This window comes from Suricata suricatta, chromosome 7, assembly GCF_006229205.1.
Source record: "Suricata suricatta isolate VVHF042 chromosome 7, meerkat_22Aug2017_6uvM2_HiC, whole genome shotgun sequence".
NCBI classification, from domain to species: domain Eukaryota; kingdom Metazoa; phylum Chordata; class Mammalia; order Carnivora; family Herpestidae; genus Suricata; species Suricata suricatta.
The window spans coordinates 7,207,561-7,222,111 of record NC_043706.1 but is presented as its reverse complement, the minus strand read 5'-3'; positions in this window follow the sequence as shown (position 1 = coordinate 7,222,111).

The window sequence follows — 14,551 nt, the reverse complement described above, 5'->3', positions numbered from 1 at the left end:
TCCATCATAGACCATGACTCAAACGTACAATACGTCTACTGTGTTTGCTGAGAAATCCTGTGGCTGCCTTAATGATACCATCGGGAAATAAAATGGAAAAGAATAAAGTTAGAGAAAAGTGGCTGAAGCAGGAGTCAGAGGGAAAAGGAAAGGGGAACCAAAAGGGATAAGACGGTAGGTGCCCTGGAGAGTGTTGGGTGAGAAGCAGCGCCTGCCACAGCTGCCCCTGAATGACCAGTTTCCGTACGTGTTTACCCCTAATGCATTTTACAGACGGGCAGGATACGCAGGATAAGGCACACAAGGCTTTTTCTATAACGCTTCAACTCCCTGGAGAGAGCGGGCATTAACAAATGAAAAATTAGTGACATATTGACAAGTACAAGTTAAAAAAAAAATTAAAACCCTAGATTTGAAAATCATCCAGGGCACCTGGGTGGCTCAGTCGGTTAAGCGTCCAGCTTCGGCTCAGGTCGTGATCTCACAGATCGTGGGTTTGACCCCTGCATCGGGCTCTGTGCTGACCGCTAGCTCAGAGCCTGGAGCGGCTTTGAAATCTCTCTCTCTCTCTCTCTCTCTCTTTCTCTGCCCCTCCTCTGCTTGCACTCTCTCTCTCAAAAATAAATAAACATTTAAAAAGTTTTAAAAAATCACGCCAAAGGTCTTATTTCTCCCTTGAACTTGGGGACCAAATTATGAACATGATGAGGAGTTCCAAACTCTCCTTGGCACTAATCAGTATTGTTGTTCAGGGTTCTTCACATTAATTTAAGGTGACTATGGTAATGCAATCCTATGATGTGTTAGCATGTTCTCCTTTCACACGCTTTAAGCAGAGGAGAGGAAGAGGGGGAGAAAAGGAACCCACCTTTCCATGGCAGTTGTAACTCAAAATACAGTTTGTTCTTTTTTTTTTCCTTATGTTTGTTTATTTTTAAGAGACAGAGCTGAGAAGGAGAGGGGCAGAGAGAGAGGGAGACACAGAATCCGAAGCAGGCTCCAGGCTCCCAGCTGTCAGCACAGAGCCCGAACTGGGCTTGAACCCACGAACCATGAGATCGTGACCCGATTCAAGTCAGATGCTCAACCAGCTGAGCCACCCGGGCTCCCCTGGGGGTGATTGTTACAGCATCAAGCACTAACTCACAAGCCTGGAGTCCAGAGGGGGACGGGGCAGGACTAAAGCACGGAACTTTGGAATCCCAATCCCAGCCCTCCACCGGGGGACGGGAGAGTTGAAAGAAATTCATCTGAAGGATTTTAAAAACTGAAAAGGGAGAGATCAGATCCTTTCACAGTGACTGTCAGAGGCTTTCGTTTTTGCTTATTTTTATGAAATTCTTTTATCTTTGTAACTAAATAGCTGTTACCTACAGGCACATGTTTTTCTCCTCTTAGATTTGTTCAGTCATCTTTTGCATCATAGTGTGTGGCTTTCATTAAGGGTTAAGTTTTCCAGGAGAAAATGTAAGATAAAACCATTCAGGGTTATTCATTTATTGTCGACATATTTATAATTCATGGCATATGTATTTTACCTTCTATAGGCCTATGGGGTTGAATAAAATAACCAGTGTAGCATAGAGCAACCATTTTTTAAAATTTTCAAACCTCCCTCTCCAGGGGTTATGCATATTCAAGTCAGTAGTTCATAACTGCTCAAGAAGAAAACAAGTTATTTTTGTTGTTTTACATGACCCCCAAATACCATGTAGAGTATCCCAATGAAAAGAATCATTCATGTTTTCAATATTTATTGTCTTAGCAGTTGCTTTGGTGAGCTTCGCTCAAGTCTCCAACAGTTTCTTCTGGTTTCATACCAGGATTGATCTTTCTCAGGCACAAAAGGATTTTTAAAAAAACTAAGATTGAGTTTGAATGGTGATGGGGAAGTAGGTAAAACATGGCGTTTCGAGGGAGGCTGGCCGCAACTTTGACGTCCAGAGCTGTAGGCACGGCTTCATAATGCCCCCACTGGAAAAAAAAAAATCCCACAGAAAAGTAAACATTTTGACAAGGATCTAGACATCATTTGGAGCTCATCCAGTATTAAACAGAAACACATGCTTTGTTCAAGGCACTTCCAGAGACAAAACCATCCTGCCTTCTTTATTTATTTTTTAAAGTTCAGTCTTCTATTTATGCCCTCTCCTGACTACAGGAGAGCATGCATTGGAAACAAAGGCAAATTCTTTCAACTAAAATCTGAAACACGCCCACTTTCTCCTTTCCAGTGCCTCCACCCATGACCTCCCAGCCCATGCTCTCACCCTCCTCCACCTTGCACTTCCACGTGTTACTATATTTTTATTTTTATTTTTTAAGTAGTCTCCACACCCAGCATGGAGCCGAATTCAGGGCTCCAAGTCATGACCCTGAGATCATGACCTGAGCTGAGATCAAGAGTTGGACGCTTAACTGGCTGAGCTGCCCAGGCACCCCTACCACGTGTTACTATTAAATGCACTTTGGCCAAATATTAATTATAGGCGCCGATAACAAGAAAGCCAAACATACCCTCTGAGGAGAATGTTTAGAGTCAACTCTGGTTTTGGTTTTATTTTCCTCTGTATCTGAGCTGTTCCTGCTGATGCTGGTGTCCTCTGTGATCTGGAAGCTTCCCATTCTGTACGTGGGGAGGACATATTCTCCTCTAAATTAAAAGTTTGAAAAGTTACCTCAAACAACAGTGTCAGGAGTGGGCGTCGGTGTCTATTTTGGACCATACAAGCCCCACATTTGAAGAACTGTGATCTAGTAAGCAGTGTAAACAATGCTGACACACAACCAAATAGTCAAAGAGCTTTGTCAATCTTGTGGGCTAAGCCAGCACCAACCCAAAGCAAATGCCCTCTCAAACCTAGAATATTTTTGTTTTCATAGGGGTTGTCCAACTGGTTCATTAACTAAACTTTTCACTTTTCAACTCATTATATTGGTGTAGATTTGATGTCTTGGTAATTCTATTAAAAACAGAAAGTTGGCATATTTGTAGAGGAGTAGGTACAGTGAGCCACTGACTGTGTTTTGGCCAAATTTCTTGAAAGATCCTTCAGTTTCTAATCATTACCAAATAATCCTCCGAGGAAGGCAGTTTTACATATTAAATTTCACCGTTACCTGTTGATAAAATTTAAAGGCAGTAAAATGGGAGAACATCTGTATTTAATATTGCTTTCCAATCACCGTTATAATGGATGTTTCCAAGACCACCCACCTGAGGGATGTGGAGGCACGAAATGGTCATAAAAATGAAGCTAGACCCAGATAGGAGCACCATTGCTCATGCTCGCCATTTTCCTCTGTGGGAGCAGCTTGAGCCCCTCTCCTCCTTTTCCAGGAATTTCCCACCTGGAGAGAAACAGACCTAAGAAGGGGCCCACAGACGTTTTCCCACTAAGAGCCCCTTCTGGTGCTTAGGACTGGCCTGTGTTACTCCTCCACATCAATGTCACTTGTGTGGCTGTTGCGGTCACCATCTCTCAGAAACCGCTGGCCCCACTGGAGGTCTCCGTCTGTCCTCAGAGAATGGCCGCGAGTGGAAGCACCGCCCCCCATGCTGCCCGAGGGTAGATGGCATCATTGGCCCAGTCCCGGGTGGGGGCACGGCCTCTTTCTCACAGCACCATTAGGTCCGCATCTCTTCAATTAGCATTCCTCAGAAAAATTATAACTTTCTTCTCCCCTGTATGTCAGGCTCTCTTCAGCTGGATTTCACACTAAATTCCTCATATGTTCAGTCCATTTTCAGGACTCCCATCCCAATATATTTATTAAACATCAACACCATTGGTCACACAGCAAGTTAACAGAAGATTTGTACCCAGAATTTAAAAATTAATGAAATCGGATCATCTGGACCAGTTGGTACCAATCCAAGGCATCCTGGGGTATGTGAAGATTCCCAAGGGGCATGTTCTCATGGAGTATTTTAAGGGAAACAATTTTCAGGCTCCCAACATCCATGTGTTCTCTTTTCTAAATATTTCTTTCTGAGAAGACATTCGTATTTGAAACCTCAAACACTGGTCATCCTCACCTCCCCTTTCAGAATCGCCCTTATCCTGTTTTCTAAAGGAAGGCATGCCTTTCACTCATCTGGAATCTTATTCTTGCGCCGTGCCCCAGGGTGGACAGACCTCTGGGATGCCAGACAAAAAGGCCATTTGAAATACTGTTGTCAACTCAGCCTTCTTTGATCAGGGCACCCTGAGCTCATGATAAGTCATCGTGTCATTCTGCCTTCTGTTTATTTCTGTTAAATGTAGAGCAAGATGAGTTGCTGGTTGTGGCGATCTGAATTCACATGTGCTTTTGACAGAATGGCAGCACTGGGCAGTTTTCATTCAGTAACCTGGCTTTCTTTGTGCACGTGCCTGTGGACTTCAACCTCACGTGGAAAAGGCAGTATGTTTGCAGTACGGTGGTGATGAGCACAGGCTCTTGTAGCCTCTTCCTTATACCTCTGGACTCCTGTATTTCTTGATTATTGCATCCTCACTCACTGTCTCTGTAATTGGAGTTTCTGCATCTCTAAAATGCCATTAAAATAGTGCCCACTGGGGTGCCTGGGTGGCTCAGTTGGTTACGCATCCAACTTTGGCTCAGGTTATGATCTCACAATCCGTGGGTTCAAACCCTGTGTCAGATTCTGTGCCGTCAGCTCAGAGCCTGGAGCCTGTTTGGATGCTGCGTCTCCCTCTCTCTCTCTCTCTCTGCCCCTCCCCCACTTGCACTCTATCTCTCTCTGTCCCTCAAAAATGAATAAACATAAAAAAAATTTTTAAGTGCCCACTACAGCAGGCTGCGGTGAGGATTAATGGAGACAGTGTTGAAAAAACATTTCAGAGACGATCAGAACAAAATAGATGCTTAAGGAACGTTTGTTTCATGGATAAAGCACACTTACAGATTTTCTTTTTGTGAAGTTAGAACAAGAGAGCATTCTCAGGCACAACCAGCTGTCCAGCAGTGGAGTAGAGAACTCTCCCTTCCCCCTGTTTTCTTGGAAGGTAATCTCTCAGCCCTCAGTATGTGTTTTCTGAGAAAAGCTGTCAAAAGTCGACATTGGGAAAAGTGCTTCTGTTTACGTGGAGGCCTTTGGACAGCCAGAGAGCACCAGCGCAGTTTGGAGTGAAAGCTTTGTGCCTCAAAACGAGGTGATGTATAGTGGGGTTGGCATCATGCATCAGCTGGACCTCTGGAGGGGCTGGAGCCTGAGATCAGCGGTCTGGGCAGTCACTCAGGCCGGGATGATGGAGACCCAGTGAAATCCCTGGACACTGAGGCTGGAGCAAGCTCCCCAGCTCCCCGGCTTGGAAAGACTCCCTGCACAGTGTCACCCATCAGCGCTGGAAAAGTAAAGTGGATCACAACTGCCTGGGAAGAGGATAGCCAGAGGTCCACATCTCATACCGTCGTTCACTCGGCCCCATCCACCCTTTCCCTTGGCTGAGTTTGATCTGTAGCTCTCAGCTGTGGTAAGTGCAACAATCAGTAAAACAGCTTCCGGTGCCTTCAACTGAAACCAAAGTGTAACTGAAGGCCTTCTTGCTAATTCTGGAACCCAATTGTGGTCGTAGGGATCTCTGAACTTGCGATTGCTTTCAGGAGTGGACACGGTCTTGTTCGTTCCCTAAGGTATGTAAATATTGAGTCCCTATGTTGTATACGTGAATCTAGTACAGTATTGTAAGTCCACTTTTCAATTAAAAAAAAGTGGGTGTGGTCTTGTGGACTCTTTAAACTCTGCACCTGCATAAGACACCACAAGACTTGGTGTTTTCATGTTGGTTAACTTGAGCTTTGTGATCATTTGTTTCAGAACTCAGTAATTAACTTAGTTTCTAAATAGGGACACCTATGGAGGAGAACGACTTAATCTGACTGATAACCCAGGAGCAGCCTGCAAATACCCCTGTGTCGTCATGAAATCCATCAACCTCAACCTCACCTTGGCCATTGGTCATGATGCAGCCGTCTGGCACCTTGGCTTCCAATCAGCTCCACAGGGCACTCAGTATGGATGATGAACTGGGTTCCTGTAGACAAGTCAGTGTCTTACTAATTGTTTTTCTGGAAAACCCTTACTCATGCAAAGGTGGAAGCTCCTAAGTGGCATCTCAAGGTCATTGTTGAAGGTGAGCTAGATTTAGCCTACCACTCTCCTAGAGCAAAGGAAACAACAACAAAAAAAATCAGAATGTCATCGGTGGAAACAACATATAGAGTGCTTTTCAGTTTCCCTCAACATCCGGTGTCTATTCCGATCATTCTGCTTGTGTGAAGATGATGTACAGGTTCCCATTATATTCCCAAACAGGTTGTTTCTTCATGTTCTGGAAAGGATCTTTTCTCATAACAGCAGCCACTGAAAATGACAACTCAGAAAACCTAGTGGGCACTTCTGGTCAGAAATGAAGGACAGCAATAGCAAATCACCATGAACTCCTCGTCTTTCGTGTGATAAACACGATTTGTGCTTTATCTCATTTGGTCTCCATCACAACATTGCATGGTAGTTCTGATTTCTCCCATTTTATTATATTTTATGTTACAGAGAGAGCATGTACGTGAGCAGGGGAGAGGGGTAGAGAGAGAGAGAGAGAGAGAGAGAGAGAGAGAGAGAGAGAGGGAGAGTCTCAAGTAGGCCTCATGCCTAGCTCGGAGCCCAACATGGGGCTCTATCCCAAAACCCTGGGATTATGACATGAGCTGAAATCAAGAGTTGGACCCTCAACTGACTGAGCTACCCAGGCGCCCCTATTTCTCCCATTTTAAAAATGAGGACACTGAAGTTCAGAACGTCTCTAGTCAAAGCTTGCTAGAAGGGAGAGTGTATTGATCCAGCCCTGTGGGACGCACAGATGGTAAAAATAATGCCCACTACACAGAAGGAACTTTGTCTGGACAAGTGAACTAAGAGTACCAGGCAAGCGAGGCCAGAGAGGACAGAAGCTGCCGCCAGAAGTGTGGACGGTCCCACCCAGGGAATCCTACATGGAAGTTATGTATCATGGGCACACGTTTACAAGAGCAGGATAGGGTGGCAGGGATGAAGCAACTTGACCCTGGGGCAGAACCCTGGGCTCCAGTCTGAGTTCTAACATGACTGCCCTTTGTTCTGGGAAACTCCTCTTCTCTGGGCCTAAACTCCCTTACCTATATAAAAGGAAATAAGATTAGAAGATCCTGGAGTTTTGCAAAGATTGTGCCAACCTCTCTATGAAACCCAACCCCATGCTGAATTTTCGTGGCTTTCTCAAAAATAAAAATACAGATTTGTTGTGCAAGTTCCCTGTTTGGGTCCCTTCTACTCATTATCTGCTCTCTGTCACTGTGTATTTGTCTGGATTTGTTTGAGAGGAAAAACAATCCTTGGTTAGAAACAATCACTCTACACTTCTGAAATCCTATTTTCATCTCTGTGGTCTTTCGTTAGCCTTAACGGAAGCCTGAGTTGTAGTCACCATGCTCTAATGAGAGAAATTATTTCAGAATGTCAGCATGTCACCTTGAAGAAGTTTACCAGTTTAAAAATGGGTCTTGAAGTGTATAGAAGAAGCATAATTTGCATACTTTTGTTTCCTGTAACAATGTTTTTCCAAATAACACATCTGTCCTGTCTCCATTTGCCTGAAGCAATATAGAACGCATACTGTCTTTGAAAGAGAGAATTAATAATGCATTAGGGAACTTTCATCTGGAATAACAGTTCAGATGTAGTCCAGTTAGCATCTAATCTGTGATATTAATTTCCTAGGCTCTGGGAGGGTGAAATTCCCATATTAATTGCCATCAATTTTGTACTTTAATTTGACAGTCACTAATTTAATAGATGCTTTGAACAAGGACTCAAGCCTGATGAGGCACATAAAGAAAACCAACTTCTTGAGATTTAGTTTCCTCATCTCTGAAATGCTTAGTGTTGTCATATTTACCTGAAAAAGAAATAAGTCGGTGCCTATTTACAGTTCTATAATGAAATCCAACAAATAATCAGGCACTGGAGTTTAGGTAGGGGAAAAAATGAGCTTAGTCAACTGTAAGTCAAATACCGGTTTCGGGCGGGGTGGAGATACTCAATAACTAGGAACTTCAATGGAGCAGATGTAAACCCTTGTTGCCCTGAGGAACTGAATGGAAGTAGTGAGAATTTCTGCTGTCCAAATGACTATCAATATTCTAAGTCAGACATTGGTCAAAGAGAAAAATGGCAAGAACAAAAGTGGGCTACATTGAGGGAGAAGAGAGGATTTGTGTTTAGCGAAGTGATGTAAAAATGTGTCATAGCAGTGCCATTTCTTTTGGACCTTAAAAGACTAGGTCTTCAGGGTACCCGGGTGGCTCAGTTAGTTGAGGGTCTAACTCTTGGTTTTAGCTCAGGTCAGGATCCCAGGGCGGTGGGATCAAGCCCCATGTTGGGCTCCGCACTGAGTGAGCACGGAGCCTGCTTAAGATTCCCATTCTCAACTCTTGCCCTCACTCTCCCCGCCCCCTTCCTCCTCCCCCACTGGCACACTCTTTCTCTAACAAAAAAATAATAAAACAATAAAAGATTAGGTTTCCATATTCAATGTAAGGGTATATGATTTGTAGACTCTCCTTCAGTTATCAGCCCTGATCAGAATAATAGAGCTGGCAAGTTGAACATCTGTGGCGAAGTATCATAGTCGTCTACTAAGAAATAGTTTTAAGAGGCAGGATTTAGCACCCCGGCTCTAGTTCATCCTCGTTGGCACTTTGTCAGTGACTCGATCATCACCTCATCAGAGGACATGAAAGTGGGAGGGATGGTGTACGTAGACAAATAGAATGCAATCCAGTGGGTTTAATCTTGGAGAGATGATGTTTAAAAGCACATGTATTTACAGTTCTGCAATGAGATCCACCAAATAGTCAGGCACTAGAGGTTAGGGGGGGGAAATGAGTTTAGTCAACTGCAAGTCATATGAGAGATGGCATCTAAAAACCCATTGAGGGACTCCTGGGTGGCTCAGTTGGATAGGCGTCCAGTTCTTGACTTCGGCTCAAGTCCTGATCTCACCGTTTGTGAGTTTGAGCCCCACATTGAGGTCTGTGCTGGCAGTGTGGGGCCTGCTTGACATTCTCCCTTTCCCTCTCTATCCCTCCCCACTCACTCTCTCGCTCGCTCTCAAAACAAGTGAATAAACTTAAAAAAACTCATTGAGATTTTACACTGCAGTAATAAAATTTCACTCCACAAACATCTAATGAAGGGCTGCTGTATGCAAGGAACTTATATCCGTAAAGAGTACACACTTGGACATTGTGATCTCAGGACTTGGATTTTAGTAGAATCAACAGAAACGAAATGAATTTCACACTTGAACGTAGTACTACAATTGTGACAAGTGGCAGGAGGGAAAAGTACAGGTGCCACACATCCATATAACAAAGGGACCTGAGCTCATGTTAGGGGGGGTCTTATTGAAAAAGTGACTTTCACTGAGAAAGATGATGGGAAATAACCAGATTAAACAAAGAGCCTTCCAGGTAGAGGGGACAGCACTCAGCCAAAAATGAGACTATCAAGGGAGAAGACAAGACATGCCAGGACTGAGTCTTAAAGGAATTCAGTTCAACTGGTAAGATTTGAGGTAACGGGGCAACTAATACAAGGTAGAATGTGGTCAGTGCTGTTGAAGATCTCAGAATAAGGTTTTGCAGATCATAGGAGATCTTTCTGTTTGGGAACTAGGTAAAAATTCACCAAGATGACCTTTCATTTGGGTTTTTTATTTTTGAGAGAGAGCGCACACATGTGTGAGCAGGAGAGAGTGAGGGGAGAGAGAGAGAGAGAGAGAGAGCGAGAGCGAGAGCGAGAGAGAGAGAGAGAGAATCTCAAGCACAGTCCCCATTCAGCACACAGCCCAACACAGGGCTTGATCCCATGTCTCTGAGATCAGGACCTGAACTGAAATCAAGAGTTGGATGCTCAACCAACTGAGCCACCCAGGGGCCCCTCGGTTGGGTCTTTAAAGAAAATTGTGGTTCTGGCAGACAGGGTTAGGGAAACCTCCATAGGGAAAGACCAGTTAGAGGAGGATAAGAAGACATAATGTAAGTTATTAAACTGGTAGGAAGAGGCTCAGTACAGTGTGGGATCATGGGAATTGAAGACAGGATTACAAAGACATATGGGTCATAATTTGGGATGATTTGACAACGTTCAGGTAAGATGAGGACTGAGTTCCATCCACCGTATTCACCCAACTGGAAATTACCTGTGAACTTAGTGTGAATAGACTGAGCTGTGAGTAAAAAGTGAGGAAATGGGAGGCCTCTGGGAGGGTGCAGCCTGCAACCGCTAGAAAACTCAAAGCTGTAGGCTTCCGGTGACAGGATCCTTGTGATGATCTTTTTTTTTTGGTGTTTTTAGAGGGAAGCACAGAGCAATAGTCATGTAGTTGTTCTACAAAACTTAATTTCAGCTGGATGAATGACTATTTGGGAAAAGAAAGGTTAATTATACTAGAAGTAGGACAAGACTTTGGGGAAAAAGACTTGCTATCACACTGTGTCTCTAGCAAATTACTAACTTTGTGACCTTGGGCAAGTCATTTAACCACTGTGAGCCCTGCTTTCCTCACTTATAAAATGAGGATAATGATAATTGATCTAATTTCCCTAAAGAGGCAAGCGTGCAAAAGTAAGAAACCTTACCTGAGTGTGTGGGGACCTTACCTGATAAAAGATATTTGAGTATTCGAAGAATTCGAAGCCATGTCAGGGACTGACGAGGTGGTCAGCTCATCGCCTCCTCTTCCTGGACTACATTTCCCAGAGACACTTGTGCTGGAATTGCCATGTGTTGGAGTGTGAGCAGTGATGTGCAAGCAGGTCATGGAAGCCTCCGCAAAGGACCCCTGTGTGCCGCTGCTGCTCTTAATGGTTTCCGCAGATGGGTGGCGCAGTAACCAACTGGAAGACAAATTGGTGTTCCCTTCAAAATTTGAACATTCTCCTATCCCACAGTCCTGCTACTGTACTCCTAGGTATATTCGCCCAAAAGAGACTTGGAAATGTGCTCTTAGGAGACACTTTTTTGAGCAGGCTTATTGTTTATAATTACCCAAACTGATGGCAGTACCAGTGTCTTTCAATGGGAAATCCAATGTCAATGGGAAAAGCAATTGATATTCACAAAGGTTAATTAACACAAAGGGAACAAGTTACTATACATGCATGACATAAATGGAAGTAAGAAATATAATGATAGGTGAGAAACACAAGTCACAAAGGAAAACATGGTAAAATTACAAGAGACTAAAAAAGATAAAATGACAAAGCCAAGTAATGTATTTTTTAGCACTGTAAGCCTTGGTGAGTTTTTTCACAAGGAGTAAGGGAATTATTTAAATAATGCGGGGGAAAAAAACTTCACAGAACCACCATGAAACTTGGTGATTGAAAGAAACACGTGGGGGCGCCTGGGTGGCTCAGTTGGTTAAGCGTCCAACATTGTCTCAGGTCATGATTTCGCCGGTTGCAGGTTCGAATCCCGCATCGAGTTGTGCGCTGTCAGCTCAGAGCCTTGAGCCTGCTTCGGATTCTGTGTCTCCCTCTCTGTCTGCCCTTCCCCTGCTCATACTCTGTGTCTCTCAAAAATAAACATTTAAAACATATTTTAATAAAAAAAAAAGAAACACGTAATATTTATATAACCTGCAGCCGGCTGTGTTCATCTGATCTTGCCAGTGCTCGGCTGACCTGGGCTTCCTTGTGCTTCCATGGGGGCTACAGGTTTGCTGGGTGGGTCTGGTAATCTTGGCTAGCATGTGTTCTGGGCTCGGCTATCGACTGATCTAGGATGGCCATGAGCTAGGGTGACATAGCTCTGTCACCATCAAGCTGGCTAGTCTGGCCATGTTCTCATGATGAGGCCCAGAGGGAAAGAATCCGCAAGAGCAGCCCTTCAAAGGGTAAACAGGAATGTGCAGGTGCTTTCCAAAGCTCTACTTCTCTTCCCTTTGCTTCTGTCCTCTTGCCCAATGCCAGGCACGTTACCAAGTGTAGCGTTACTGCAGGAAGGGATGATGACAATCTAGGACAGAGGACAGAGGGGAACGTTAATGAGGGTTCTGAATGCAATCAGCCTGGCACGCTCATCACAGAATTCAGGACCGTCGTGACCCCTGTGAGGAGGGCATGGGGTGGGAAGGTGAGGAAACACAGCTGCCAGGTGATGGGTAGTGTTCCAGATCCTAAGTGAGGTCACGGTTTTATTGCTTTTCACGTTGTAATTGTGCCTTGACACGTGATGCATATATTGTGTTTATCCTTTTTAAAACTTTCTTAATGTTTTTATTTTTGAGAGAGTGCATGCATGCGTGAGTTGGGTGGGGGGGGCAGAGAGAGAGAGGGAGACACAGAATCTGAAGTAGCTCCAGGCTCTGAGCTGTCGGCACAGAGCCCGATACTGGGCTCGAACTCATGAACTGCAACATCATGACTTGAGCTGAAGTTGGACGCTTAACTGGCTGAGCCACCCAGGCACCCCTGTGTTTTTCCTTTTTAAGCACCAAATGCTAGACTTTTAAATATTGAAGGGAGAAGCTTTCTGGGAAGTCCAGTGGAAGATGGATTCTCTCTGTGTATCTGCAAAATGGGATATTAAGTGTGTCTTTTTAACAGAAGATCGTGACTTTGACAAGGAAATCACTTATTAAATGAAAATGAAGAACAAGCTTTGCCAACCTGGTGAGAAGAGTTCTTTTTTTTCTAGAGACCTCAGCTCACAATCCAGCCTTGTAGAAAACACACATTCATTCTGCCCTGTTTTCCTCTTTTATGCTGTTTGTGTTATTCCTGGAACAAAGATCCCACAGCTTGCCTTCGAAAGAGTTCCGTGTGAGTGTGAAAGAGGGTAGGATTTGGAACACACTGGAGTTCAGATAAAACTCCTGATTTTATTTATTTTTTTTCAAAGCGCTTCTCAATTGGCCACAGATCCCAGACCTCCAGGGTTTCATTCATTCATCTCGCGCTGGAACTCTGGTTTTTCGCCCCGCTCCAGAAGACCGGGAGATTCACTTTAAAAAGATGCTGCTGCTGCTTTTTTCCACATCACAAAAGAATTAACGTTCGCACAGCCCTTTGAAGATGTGGTGTCACGCATGTGCTATTATTAATAATAAACTACAGATCTGCTTCACACCATCTGAAAAACAGGGCTGTGCCACCATGAAAGGGCTCTTTTTTCAAGCCGTTTTCCATTATGCTTAGCCCGCGCCCTGCTCCGCTTCAGGCTGGGGCTGCTTCCAGAACGTGGGCAGAGAAAGGCAGCAGCTGGAGGGAAGCAAAGCATCTACCACCCACTGCATTAAAAAACTAAAGTATAAGAGGCTTGTTTTTCAAGTTTGTTTATTTTGAGAGAGAGACAGAGTGAGCAGGGGAAGGGGGAGAGAGAGGAGAATCCCAAGCAGGCTCCTCACTGTCAGCCCAGAGCCCCATGTGAGGCTCGAACTCACAGACTGCAAGATCCTGACCTGAGCCGAAACCAAGAGTGGGACAGTTAACCAATGGAGCCACCTAAGCGCCCCTAAAAGAGGCTTTTAGAACCATTAGAGGTCAGTGCCACCCACTACAAGCCCTTGGCAGGAATGTGGATTTGGGACACAGCGCCTACTGACGTTACAGGCTAACGGACATGTCTGATGGCGAGTGCGTTCTGGGGAAGGCAAATACTCCCAGGGCTTGTGAGCCTGCAAGGCCAGGAGAGAAGGGATTGATCACAACCTGCCGCTGGTGTCCCCTTTTCTGTGAGTTCTTCCCCTCTATCCTTCCTCCCATAGCTTTGGGCATCTCCAAACCTCCTGTCCATGGCTGAGTTTGCGGACACGGATGTAAAATGAGGTCACTGTAAATACCAGTCCAGTAAAAACTTCAGGATCGGTTCCCTTGGAGAGATCAGAACAAACATGGAGGGCTGAAAGGCCAGGGGAGGCTTCCGTGGGCTCTACTAACCAGCCTCAGGAGAGAGGAGCGCATTTGAGAACTGGGTGTATTCTGTTTTTGAAAAAAAAAAAAATCTTTGCACCTAACTTCGGTGGAAAGTTTCAACTCCTCCTGCCTGTTTTGACCTCCCCATGGCTCCACCTGTTTGGGGAGCTGTGTATTCAAAATGGACTTCAGCCTCCTATCTGAATTACAGGGGCCGGCACACCGGGAAAGGATCTCTTGCTCCGTTTCAGGCCCCAGTGCTGAAGGTGTTATATGTGAAAAATGGAGCTGGAGAGAGAAAGAAAGAGGGAGCAAGCAAAAAGAGGCAAAAACACAAAACTCAAGGAAATCAAGATCATGCTGTGCAAAATTGTTACAGCTGTTTCTGTTTGTATTGGCTGTTTCTTTTGGCTTCGCTTTTTCGGCAACTGCGGTTCAGATGGGCAGGAAGGCACATGGCGTAGCCCGGGTCAGCGCTGGGAGGGAGGATCCGGGGCAGAGGACGGGAGGATGGGCAGGAGCTGGGGGAGGAGGTTCTGAATATCTTACAGCACTCGGAGGAGCTACACATCAAAGCAGTGTGTTT